The following is a 14,484-nucleotide window of genomic DNA, read 5'->3' as shown; positions in this document are numbered from 1 at the left end:
TTTCTGAGGTAAAAAGTAACATTTTAACATTGGACCTAGTGAGGATTTTTTGGCTTTTGGAGCCTCAAGTGGACACTCCAAGAACTGCAGTTTTTTTTGCATTTCTGCATTGGCTTCAGGCTTCAACACTGAAACTTGCAGCTTGGAAAAATATAGAGCTCTGATCTATATGACGTGGAAATATTATACAGACTGGGCATATTGCTATTGTGACATATCTTTTGGCACTGTCTGCATCACATGAGGCAGAGATCGATTGCTGAGCAGACTGTAATCCGCACTTCTTAAATACTTTATATGTTAAAGAAAGATGTTAGAAAAGTGGTAACTTAATTAAATCACAAAAACTTCTGTATCAGCCAAAATATTAACCTCTAAATGAGTATTGTTCTTAGAAATTTGGCCAGACACTAGTATGTCATGTATGTTATCAGTTTGTCTGTGTGAGTGTCTGCACATTTTAGACTTTGGTTTCAGCGTCTGAACAAAGCATCCATTTGTCATCATGATCTTTGTCAAAAGGGTAATGCAGCAGTTTCCATGAAAAAAACCTCTGCTGATCATCAGCTGCCTGTCAAGCTGTATATCAAAGAACATCTGGAACATCTGTGGATGCTATAAATATTCAAACACTTCGATTACCGCAAGTCCTCTGATCTTGTGTGCATTAGAAAGAGTTCTCCTTAACCAGAGCGGCATGCTGTGAGGGTTTGTGGATTTCATTTTGATGTTTTTCTTAGGAGCTTCGATAAATAAACGAGGCACAGCTCACTACACTCCAATGACATTTTCATTTGCAACAAGTTTTATGCCTGAAAAGTCAAAAAGTTGATAGAAAAATCTCACACCTCTGCAGCATAATCCACTTTTCTGTTGTCATCTGTGTGTGTTGAGATGTTGGACCCCGTTTAAATTCGTACCGAGTTTGATATTCAGAAGATTTATCCTCGACTTGACAGATCTTTGACTCTCAGGTTACCGAGGCTGTAGTGTGATTAAAGGCCTTCTGTCTGGGACGTTTCCTCATCTTTCAGCTTGGTCATCCATCCGTCTGTCCGTCTGTCTGCCCTCTCGTCTGCTCCCCCTCTGATACTTCCTGTTTGTCTCTGCCTGTCTCTGTCAGGACTGAACAATGACAGGTTGAAATGTTCAACCTGTCAGACAGAAAAGATCTTTTGGAAGACAAAATGACAACATGCTGTTGGGCATTGAACACATCAGTCAGTCGCGTAGGGTACAGACACACACGTCACACACTGTCAATATTTGAAGAATCAATCTGTGAATACATGTTTACCAGAAAATCACTGTACAAAATCTATTTTCATCATGTTGTGGTTTAAATGTTCTCCTTAAGCTTGGTGTGTTTGTTTGTGATAGCGACTAGCGAGGCTCACGTTCTGCAGTAACAGAAATCTTATTTTCTGTCAGACTCGATGGGGCCAACTGCCTCTATCTTTCCCTCTAGCCAATCATAACTTATCTTAGCTGTGATCAGACCATTAAAGAACTCTTTCCAGACTCACCTATCATCTCCCATAGGCGATCACCTTCCACCAGAGACAAACTTGTGTAGCAGGATGATATGACTCATCCCTGCTTAATGTGGGAGTCAGTGTTGCCTTGCATCCAAATGGGGCCCTTGTTAGTCTATCACCTCAGGGGGGCACTCTATACAAGGAAGCAGAGTCCATCTCCTCTCCCTCCTGCTCTTCGGCTTGCCTGCCCACTGCCTGGTCGCCTCGCTGCCTCCGGTGCAGGTATGTTAGCAGTAGCCGTGTTGAATGAAAACTTTTCCACACAATGCTCTTTTATATTAGATGATTTTGTTTTGTAGACTCTTTAATTGTGGATTTCTGATTTTAGTAAAGAACATCCAGGATTGCGGTCTGGGACGGGGTTCAGGGGGCTACATCAAAAAAAAAACCTGCCTCTCACTGTGCTTGTTTGGAGTGCAGATTTCTTCATTTGCAGGCCAATCATCACCGTTGCTGCCCGAGCATGACGTTTTCCTGCCTCTCAGTAAAACGGACCTAAAGTGCCTTATCATTGGTACTGTTAAATTCAAATGTTTCCTTGGGTGACATTCCCAACGTGGCTTTGTCGGGTTTCTTTTGGTTTTGTGTTAAGATCACAACCTAACAAATATTAAAATCATGTACTGAAGTAATTTATAACAAACCACTCGCATACACATCGCCACACTCGTACACTGCTACCTACTGGCTGACAAAAACAAAACATGGCTGAAAAGACCCGTTGGGACCTACAAATGCTTAAGGACCCCATCAGTAAATACTAATGCGCCATCAAAACAAACAATAAGTATTACACTATGGTAAGACATTTCAACCAGAATCACTCCAGAAATGAAAGGAATCATGCACATCAGGTCAACAACAAGAGGGGGTGATCGAGTTGAGAAACCAACTTTTTAAACTGAATGCCATGATCTTTCCAGGCCTGAATGAAGAACAGGATTATTCAACTTTTTTGTAAACTTTTTGAAGTCCATGTTTTTTTCTCTCACTTTTTTCACTAGTTTTCCTAGTTGTACATTTATCATTGGACCAACAAGTCACGTGACTTGTGATGTCACCTGCCGACACAACAAGGAAGCACTTATCTATTTCTATCCCAGCAGACACCCTGAAGAAGGCCATTGCGCTAAATCATGTCAGTGTTTCCCCCTTTTCTCTCCTTTCTTTACCCTCTCCCACAGAAGAGCGCCTGCGAACCATCGTAAAGACCGATCCACTACCTCTTGGAGGTAGGCTGGTCCATTGTTGGATTTTTAAAAACTATTTTAGCTGTTAAATACAGTATCTTTGTTGTGGTATCAGATCTTCTCTCTCCTGTATGAATCATTAAAGTAACGGGTGTGAATGCCCACTCACACAGGTGCCGCCTCTTATTCCGGATGGTTAGATCTGTACCCAGGTTGAAAGGGGGCAGAAGTCTGCAAGAAACGAGGACACTGAAGTCCAACGATGAATGAAAATAGTACATGTAAATCATCCAACACCTGCAGGTCTCAGGAATTCATGAAAACACCTGTGTAGGTCAACAGAGATTAAACAATGTACCTTGACTTATCCAACTTTTTGTGGAGTGCATTATCTCACCAAAAGTCCCTCCTTCCATACATGACTGATTTTATATTTCCTGGATGTGTACCATGAAAAGATGTTTAGATGTCAATCCAACATGTGAAGACTTAAGAGTATACATTAAAGCCAAGTATGCACCAAATCACAGGTACTTAGTGTTTTTATTAATTCAATAAGGAGGACCGCATTTCATTTTTTAATTACAGGACGTTTGTGTACTGAGGGGAAATACATGAGAGACAACGTGGATCATACTGTGATCCTCGAGCAGAGCTTAAAACTGTGTTTTTTTTTTTACGTAGACTCAGGGTGTACAGTGTCCACCATAAGATAATGTTTTAATTTGTATCAGGTTGTGTGGGAGAGTACGTATATATCCTCAGGTACGAGATGTCAGCACGCTAATCTCTCTGTTACCAGACATAACATGAATCTGTGTGTTAATTACAACAATCTTTCTGTTAATTTACCCCCCACTGTAAACAGAGACTGAAGCCTGCAGTGTAAACATTTAAATCAAAAATAAACTGCAGAACTGTAACACCAGGAACACCGGCTTCCCTTCAGTTCCCACGTCAGATCTTAACACCCTGCTGCTCGTGCACTGTGAGTGGGAGTGCAGCTCGGCTCGGATCGAATGTCCACTTGAGGCATGCTGCAGAAGCACCATAAGTCACAAACAAAAAAGGCTGTTTTTACTGCAGAAATTAAGAAAATTGTTTACAACCTGGTTAAAAAAAACCTAAACAGGTCTGATTAGCTCATGTCTGGATCGACACACACTGTACAGGGGAGTACATTTTTAATAACTCATCCATTTTGATTTTATGAACGATAAGAGTTATTCACAATAAGTCACATAGCCGACCAGATGGACAGGTGGGTTTGGTTTGTCAAGAGTCTCAAAACCAGCCTCAGCTCCAGCTCTCAGCCTGTCGTTAGGCTGACTGAAAGTTAGGCTGAGACAGCATTTCCAGCATGGCGGCTGCCATCGATGGGACTCAGGAGCCTCCTGCAGTAACAGATGGGTGACAACACTCAGGTTTCCTCCGTTAATATTCACCGTCTTTGCTCTGCCCTCGTCTGTCCACTGAGTCTGCATCCCGGTTTTTCATCACTAAATACTTGTTGATCGATATGTGAAGCAGGAAAACGAGATCCCATCACAAATGGTCGCCGGAGACGCATTTGGAGATGCATGTCGATGGAAAGTGTGAACGCTGTGTAAACCAAATCATGTAGATGTTTCTCTACCAATTCCTTTAGATTTTGTCACCTGGTACCATCCCTAGTTGATACATGAACAGTAGGTTTTAGATTATTTTGTCGAAGGTGTTTTCTCTGGTTCTCTCTCCCACACCTTCCTCTCTCCTTCGTCTTCACCCTTGAAACTAAATCGATGCGTAAAGCTGATCTGTTCCAAGCTGCAAGGCAGAATCATAAACACCGTGATATTTCCTCTGAGATGATTCTCTTTCTTCCTGAACATCTGATACATTTATCACCTAGTAAAACCAGGCAGGCAGGCCCACTGGCGATTGGCGACAGCTTCTACAGAATCAACAGGAAGTCATGTTGCAAAGAATGAACACAAACAAAGAGAGAGCAGGCAGCGATCAGATGGGGAGTCGTTTGATATTTAATTAGTATTACTGGTGGTCAATCTTTAAAAAAATCTTATGGTTTTCCCTTTACCTCAAATACAGAGATGCATGAATAACTTCAGTGTGCCAAGACGAGCACTCAGTCTTCATTGAGGGATCACTTTAGATTTATGACTCTGTATTGTATTCCTCCTCCCAGAGCACCTTCCTCTCTCCACAGTTAATTCTAATCCAGACAGGGAAAATGCCAATCTGTTTAGAGCTGCCATTTTTATCTGCAAAGAAAGATCATAAAACCATGATATCCTCCCAGATAATATTCAGTTGTCTGGGTCCCAAAACGCAGCCGGGCTGTTAGACGGCAGCTGGCTCAGAACGAGAACAGATAGAGGGGGGACTTCCCTGTCTAGAATAGTAAGTATCATTGATGTCGTCTTGGAAATTAACTGTGCTGCATGTGTGGAAATAGCTTGGCAAACGTGTGGCCGAGCTTGATGGGCTGATACAATGAGTCCAGAGAAATGCTGGCAAATATCAGCCCTGCTCAGGAGCCACATACTTTCCTTATGGCTCATCCTGACCTCTGTAAAGATGATATTTTACAACACAAGCACAAAGTCTTGCACACACAGAATATGTTGTATAGGACTATATATGGATAAGTTAAAGTATACCAAATTCAATTCACCGGTTTGAATTGCGTCCAATCGCTGAATTGTATCCACTCTAAACTCGCATGCTGTCATTGGCTGGGAGAAACACACGAGCTCTCCGCCCGGAAACATCTCGAGTAAACAAAGACAAACCAAATCTGACTCTGCCTTTAAATTAAATTTGGTTCAGAAATTTTTGTTTTCCAGCTGTGGTGATGTCTAACTTTAACGTACCCTCGAATTATCAAAAGGAAGAATGTGCAACTTCTAGATCCAGTGTCGCCCTTGAGCACCAAACCAAAACAAACTGCTGTTTGGCGACAGATTTTAACCTCCACTATTCTAGAACCTCCGATTTCCTCCAGCGACACAACTCCAACCCCTCTCCACTTGCATTCGCACGAAGGAGTTATCAATGAGAATGCACTATAATTAAGCACCATTAAGGGCAAGCGGCGGACAATCAAGATGCAATTGCCTGTGTCCTGCATTGTTGTGTTAGCATGCTAATGTTAGCACACTTTAGCTAGCTCATAGCTTCACATTGCACATAAATTGACATGGAATGACCGAGATCTCACACTTATGTGACATCCAAATAAGCAGTGAGTAGACTATGTTATTCTTCTTTTCTCTAGTCCTTGACTAAAACAGCTTTATATGCAGGGCCATTTAAACATGATGTTAACACGGGTCTCACAACAGTACAGCTAGCAGACTCATGCTTCTCACTCATTGTAGACAGTCATGACACAGAGAGACATTTACAGAGGATAAACTTGATTTCTGCTGTATTTATGTGTAAAATGTTTCACATTCTTCCTTTAAATGATGCCTGTAAAAAAATCAGTGTCTTTCATTGTTCGCGTGCTGCTATTTACTCAGTTCAAAGTTCTGTGCCTACGTCGAAACTGAACCTCATTGTCAAGTCTTCTGGTGATAAATAAAGTCTTCTCCCCACTAATATTAATCATCCTCTCTAATTATAGTTGGTCTGTACCATGAAAAGGGTCTGTGGCAGCTTAATAAATAAACTTGCAAAAACAGACTCTCAGCAAAGTTGAGATGAATGGTGGCGCCCTTTCTGTCCTAATCTGTTCAAATGCTGGTGTCTGGCAGGGCAGCTCCAGTCAGATAAATAGGCCACGATCAGATAAATGCAGAGAAAACGATGAGAGAGAGAGAGAGAGAGAGAGAGAGAGAGAGAGAGAGAGAGAGAGAAAATGTGCGGGAGTAATGGAGAAGAGAAGAGGAAGAAAGGATGATAGGAAAAAAACAAGACAACAACAGATGGAAAGAAAAGGGGAAAATTAAAGATACAATCAGTGCTTTTTTTCCCCTGCAGTCACACTCCATGATCACCAATTTGTACGTGTGTGTTTGTGTGTGTTTGTGATGGACAGACAGACAAATAAATCACACTTTTATCAGGCAACAGGTGAGAATTAGGTGTGTGCGTGTGGGCCTGAGACCAGGCTGTGTTTCTGATGTGATAAGGAGATGATTTATTCTCTGTTCTTTTGTCATCATGAAGAGATTACAATGCTGACTGAAAATTGTTATTCCACTCACACACACACGCAGCTGCAGCAGTCCTGGAAACAAATGAAATTTCTTCCTGAGGTGTCTGCAGGTGACCGTGCATCCTGTTGATGTGCTGTTGTGAGTGAGCGTGACCGGGAGACGTTCATACACAGAACAGTGAGACCGTATAAACTTTATGAGTCATGCAGCAGCCCTGCCTTCTGCACGTCTGAAGGACATTAGCACGATGCAAAGTTAAGACGAGCAGAAGAGGGTCTGAGCGTTCACTGGCTGCACATGCATAGATGAAACATCACCTTTGGTTTTCAGCATGGCTGTCATGGTGATATCTTCTATTTGCAGTCTACATAAAAATAAAGAAAAAGTTCCCAAGGGCCTGGATTTTTGGTTTCTGTTTGTAGTACATTTGTAGTCCGAGTAGTACTGACCAATCAGGTGTCAGTAGGCGTTGTTGTGTAGAGGAAAAACTGTCTGTGTGGAGAGCAGAAGTCGACTGAACACAATATGTGGTAATGACATCAAGGCTCCTATCAGTACTTATCTGACAGTGATCATCTAATCTCTATAAACATATACCTGCATGCAAGTGCAGCTCAGAACCTGCTACAGATTAAACATTTTAACTTGAGCGACAAATCTTCGGTCCAATTAGCATTTAGAATCCCGAATTCCTTGAATGCAAAAATAATGGATCCACCTTCTATTCAACAAAGAAATATATCTTCTGATCTTGACGACAGCCCTGACATATTTTCATTTTTACTTTTTTTTTCCCAATCTGCATCATGATGTTTTTTCAGCAAACTTACGACCTTTTATTTAAAGTAAATGACAAGAAAATCAATTTGTTATTCAGGCTCATACTGCTGAAGTTAACCAGAGTGAAACCTCTGTAACTTTGTCTGGCTCTCCACTAGATGATTTTAGAATATTAACTTATTTTAAAAACAACAGACATAGTGACAGTTGTATCTGAGTTTTTGAAATGATAATCCTCTAAATGCACACGAGACGATTCAGCCAGACCAGAGCCGAGATCACACACCGGATGTTTGTAGTAACGATTTCGCAAACACAAAATCTCACAGAGGCTTGCATGATCAAACGTGACTTACGAAGTCAAACAAACATGGAGGATGATGGGAGTCGTCAGCTGGCTGTTTGGTTTGTCTTCATGAGAAATTTAAAAATCACAAAAAAAATCATGGACGAGTGGCAACGTGTTGTTGCCATTTGTCCACAAGCTCCTCTTCTTCTTCAATATTCCACTTGGCTCGGGAAGTTGTCCATGTTTCCCAGAGGTTTTATAGTCAGGAAATAGCTGATAATTCTGAGATTGAAATGGTGCAAAGATTAATAAATAATGAATTAATGAATAAATGTGCTTATACATTTACATTTAAATATATTAAGACATTAAATTAATCCCAAACAATGATATTTGATTAATGTCTGGAGAAAACACGATAGAATGGCTTATAAAAAGACTGAAGCAAACGAATGGAGAGGACAAAACCTGAGTTCCAGATCGATGGAAAAACATTTCCTGTGGAAGGCTTTGGATTCCACCAGAGCCCGACACTCAATGAAAATAAATACTTGCAAACATTGGTGCTTTCTCTTTCTCTCTCAGCTGTAAGAATGGCGTTGTGGATTTGAGCAGACGTAAATTCCATTGTGATGAATAGCAGCATCGATTCAGGCCATCGTTACCATCCTTCTTTATGCTCCCAATCATTTATTGTGATTTTGGCCGAGGGGAGGGCGGCCTCCTCTAAACACCACAATCCTTCTACATTTTCTACATAAGGGATTACACACACATTCATTCACTCACTCATGGATTCATTCATCCATCTCCAGATGAATTTGTTTCTTTTTCTGCTTTTCAGCTCAAACCTTTTCTGTGCTTTGTTCTTCTATGTGTTTTATTGTTTTCCATATGTAATCTATGAAGTTACATTGTTTGGCCTCAGCAGCTTAAAGGATGTTTCTGAGTTGTTGTGCACTAAGAGTGATTAGTTCATCCTCTGTTTGCATCTTTCCTTCGTCTTTCCTTCTTAATTGCTTCCTTCTCTCTTTCAGTGCCTTTGTTCTGTTTGCTGCTTTGTTTATTTCTCTGTTTCCTTTTTTAAAAGATGTTGGTTTCATGCAGCACTTTTCATACTTTAATTAATATATTAAGCTTGCATTAAGCTTGTTACAGAAATTCAACTCTGTCTCACCGATGTTGTCGAAATAGTCATAAAAATGAGATAGAGAGCCCTGTCCATGGACATTAACTCCCACTTTGTATGAGTCAGCATGACATGAAGGTGTATCATTAAAAAATAAAAATACAATAAAGAGGATCCGTACATTTCTGAGTAAAAACTCATACTTGTTGAGATTATACATTTGCGAGAAACAAAACTCAGATATTCTCACAAATATGACCCGAAGTAGAAGCAAGACGATGATGTTTGCCTTGTCTCATGTCTGCAGTTGAAGTCCTTCTCAAATTATACTTTTTTCCAGAGCTGAGAAATGCTATTTTATTTTTTATCACGTCATCATAAGCATCTTGACTTTGAAGAGACGTTGCTGTAAATCAGAGCTGCTCAGAAGAAAACAACACACTGATTTGGACGAGGTGATAGCATCTGTGCGTCAGGAAGTACGTGGTATTTGAAAGATTCAAGGATATGTGGAGATGTGGAGGTTTATTTTGTGCCTCCATATGAAGACTTTCACTCAGGAGAATCCAGAGCAAGAGGAGAAGGTAAAGCAGATCGTTTCTACTGACATACGTCTGAACTCCTATGATCTAAAACCTTTTTTCATTAAGTTACAGCTTTACTGTTGATTGCCGTTGCATGGCTTACTTCAGTGTTGTCTCAAGTAGCAGCAGGCAGCTGTGTTCAGTGAAAAAGTCTAACATTGTACACTACCTGTTCAGCTATCATGACGAGCTGGCGAGCACATCGGAGCCTCACACAGATAAAGACTGGTTGGGATCAAAAACTGAGCTACAAGAAGAGGGAACATAGGACGATCAAAAAGTGCTCTGTTCTCCGTATCAAGAAGAAGATATCCTTTATTTATCCCACAAGGGAAAATAACTTTTACACTGTTATTGAGACATGCTACACACACATTGGCTGAAATACAAACACGTGCACCTACAGGATTCTATGGACATGCACTAATGGAGAGATGTCAGAGTAAGAGGCTGCACTTGAAGGAGCGTCTGAGCAGTTGGGGGTTTGATGCCTTGCTCAAAAGCACCTTGGCAGTGGTCAGGAAATAAACTGGCAGCTTCAGAGAGAGTGAAATGTTTGGATGACCCGCACGTCTACCTGCCTTCCTTCCTACCTTTGCACTCATTCTCCTTCTAGAAGCTAATAAGTGGATCAAGAGCGACAGAGAGAGGAGGTTTGATGTTTGCAACAGTAATCAGATCACTGCAATGAGATGGCATCTCTCAGCTACTAGACCAATTTCCAGGCTTGTCACACACCAGGACTCGAACTGGTGACCCTCCAGTTCTAGACACAAGTCTCTACAGACTAAGCTATTGCCCCATCAGATGAGTAGGTAAAAAAAAAAGTTGAATCTTGCAAGATTGATCCCTAAAAGGTTAGAAATATAGATTATTTTAAGCTGCCAGGTGGACATTTATTTTTTAAATGTTTTTATGTATTTATGTGAAGTCAAAGGTGAATTAGTGGAAAAGCAAACAGAGACAGGGAGGGAGTGGCAGAGAGAACTCCCATGATTCCCCGCTAGCCTCAACGTCATCTTTTGTTATTTTGATTGAGAGCCCCCTGGCGGCAGATTTAACATACTGTGCGTTTAATTTAGATATATTTGTGTAAAATTCTAATAAAATTCAACATATTGTACATTTAAATGAAAAGAAAAAAGGTCTTAGTGCCTGAAAATAGCTTTGACTGTTCAGATCTCACCCGTTAGATACTTTAAATTCTGACATTTGTTGTTCAAATTTAAACTGAATTACTGAATTTAATGAAGTGCAGGGTTAATCATGCGAGGAAACAGCCTGATTATACAACACAGTGACGTCAGTGTTGATGTTTATATGAAGAATACTCTGATGACTAAAAATAGATTCACTGATCTTTATTTTCATCAGTATGTTAGTGCTCACTTGAATGCTCTTTCTTGCAGCTGTAACTTATCCAAAAGCATGTAAAAAATATTTTAAATGTAATTATAGATCGACAAGAATAAACATTATTCATGTTCAAATGACTCATGCACAAAGCAGCCAGGTCTGCAGGATATCTTCTTCCTCCTCTATTCTCATGAATATTCAGGACTGATCGCAGGGACGTTTCTCACAGACTCTTCTGATCATTAAATGCACCCTAAATATTTTACATATATCTACTGCAGGTTTGAGATACAGCTGACGTAATGTGTACCATGATTCATTACAAAAACTTTAACTCATGGTAAGATAAAAAAAACCCTGAAATTAAAGTTAATAAATACATTTTCAGCATACATTAGTTTAACGTCTTCTAATCCGTCACCAAATGTTTGAGCAGAACCTCCTGCACACAGAACTACGGATACTCCCCGTCAGTTCTGCTCTCTGTGATCACAGCAGAAATATTGACTTCATTAGATTGGTTTCCTCTGCTTTGCCCGTCCTGCTGTGTTCATTCACTCCTCATCTGAAGCCAGGCTCAGTCACAGCTCGGCCTTAAGACTCATCACAGTTATTTACGGAGGAAGGAGGAATCAGCAGCTGTCCCTTTTTATTTCCAACGAACTTCACATCGCTTTGGGGACAGGGATGGACACAGCCACACAACGCTCACAACAACACACAATAGTTAACAGTCATTAAACATGCATGACACAGGCTTTTTGTTTGCGTTTGATTATATGAACTTTTGATAGAACAACATTTTGAAGTACATATGAATTTATGCTGCTTTGTCATTGTTTGTTGGCTTAATTATGTTTGTTCATTCATGTATCTTTTATTACATTTGCTCTCCTTCCTGCTTAAAACAGGACGCTGGCTGTTTTCGAAACTGCCTATGTAACAGGTATGTAATGAGTGATTACATGTTCAACTGTCTGCTGTGCAGCACCACAGTGCTCGTCAGCGTTCCTTTGTGTCAACTTTTAGTTATTTCCTTTGAATTCCGTAACAGATGGCTGACGTCACTCAGGCTTCGTCCATTAATATTTAGTGTTTAACAGTTTTTTAAAAAAGTAGCCTTTAAAAATGTCAACCTGTTTGCCTTTTGCCTTGAGTTCTTGGTCCATGACAAGGACCCACAACAACAAAATGATCTGCCATTCCTGTTTCCATTGGTGAGGGTCAGATTGTCACAAACTCACATACACACACACACACACACACTCACACTCCCACACACTCCCACACACGCACACACACACACACACACACACAGACACACACACACACACACACACACACACACACACACACACACACACACACACACACACACACACACACACACACACACACACACAAAACATGACGCACACACCTGTATACCCTGAAGTAATTTAGAGAAGCCAACACAGGATCACGATATGAGTGAGTCACACTTGGTTTCAGGCACAATTTGTTAGCCTAGTGTTCATTTCATTTTGTATATATATATATTTCAATTTATATTTCTGTTTTATTGATTTGTGTTACATTTAAGATATATTCCAGTTTCTGCCACCAGGGGTCATCATTTCCCTTGTGAGTATAGGCTAAATTTAGCAGTGTTTATTAAAGTAGCATCCACACAGGATTAGACCAACATGGGGATAAGTGAAGCCTGTTGTTTACTTCTATGTTCTGACATTTCTGATTGAAAACGATGAGGCGCTGCATGATAACCACCTCGTCTCTGGGGGCAGCATCACACTTTACAGCACAGACAACCGAAACAATAAGCACTATAAACACATGAAAATAACATTATTCACTCCTTGAAATCTGGTTCTTCTGATGGATTTTAGTTGGCTTCTGTCTCCATGCTGTGTAGCGAGATGAGCCAGCTGAATTTACACCCAAAATGCCGTCCAATCCTTCGTTTACAATGTCCAGCACAGCATCGATTATTCGTGAGCAGATCCACAAAGGAGTAGAAAAAGCAGCAGAAATGACTGAGATGCTGATTCCGACAAGATTACTATCATCAGTGGACCTCTGTGTTTGTAATTTACTCAAGTTTATTGACATTTCAGATTGAAAACGTCAAGACGCTGCACGACAGCGACAATCAATCTTGTTCATGCATGTTGAAAATGCTGAAAACAAGGAAGGACATCTGGCCTAGTGATGGACTATAATTTGCTCTTTGTGCGTGTGGCTCTCCAAACTGTGTACCCAGATGAGCTATAGCTTTCACTGCAATATCTCAGATCTTGTCATAAATATGTCAAAATAAACATATTCTAGGCCTTAATCCCAGATACAAATCTTACACATTGAGCTTGTAAACAACAGGACAGATTCACACGAGCATCAGCACATGACATGTATAAAACTGAAGATTGACTGAAGATGAAATGTAGTGATTGGATTAAAAATCCAGCCAATTATGACTCCAGAATAAACTGCTGTGAAGTGGAAAGGATGCTCGATGACCTAAAACCCTGAATACGGTCTTCAAGGCAGATGAACATTTGAATGGTGGTTGGTTTGTTTTCAAATATTTCTCTATTTGCTGTTTACATGAACCACAAGGGGGCAGTGCCACATTAGATATCTCCCTTCAGTCTGTGGTTGTGCCTGTGTGTGTGTGTGTGTGTGTGTGTGTGTGTGTGTGTGTGTGTGTGTGTGTGTGTGTTTGGAAAAAGAACCCTGCTCTAATAAATAATCATTAAAAGATCTTTCACCTCCTGTTCGTGGACTAAACAGTTTTTAGATCTAATCTAATCTATCAAATCAATGTGATTTAATCCAATTTAATCATAGAGATTAATCTAATACAGATTATTCAAATGTAATCGTAATACAAATGTAATGTAAAGCTAGAGCTCTACGTCAGTGACCACACATTACGTCTGCTCCTCTCTGTTTGCACATTAAAGGTTTAAAGTGATTGCAGAGTCTATTCAGCTGCAGCTCTCTGTGAACCAATGAGGAATCCAGAGCAGCAGAAGTGACCTTTGTAGTGCTCAGTAGAGTCTAGTGAGCCGAACATTTGTGCACAGCATTAAAGGTTTGCAAAACGCCTTTTAAGGGGCTCCTTAATAAGCTCTGCAAACGGGAGAAAAAACAGCAACAACATCATAATCAGAGAAAAGAAAAGGAGAGATCTGAGGGGAGCAGCTCAATCAGTTTCTCTTGTGTGAGGAGCCAAATGAGTGTAGGACCTACAGTCAGTCTCAGTTAGCAGAAAAACAAGCAGTCACATAAGTCGTGGTTGCAAGTAGTACACAGAAAAAAAGGAAATGTGATGTAACATATGTCTAAAACTAAAAGTCAAATTTTTTAAGAGCCTGAATGATGTGTTGAGGCTGATAACCATGAGCTGAAATGAAATTATTTGTGCATGGATTGTGCAGTGTTTTAAGTTTATA

The sequence above is a fragment of the Labrus mixtus genome, chromosome 10, assembly GCF_963584025.1.
Source record: "Labrus mixtus chromosome 10, fLabMix1.1, whole genome shotgun sequence".
Taxonomy (NCBI): Eukaryota; Metazoa; Chordata; class Actinopteri; order Labriformes; family Labridae; genus Labrus; species Labrus mixtus.
Note: the sequence above shows the minus strand (reverse complement) of the source record.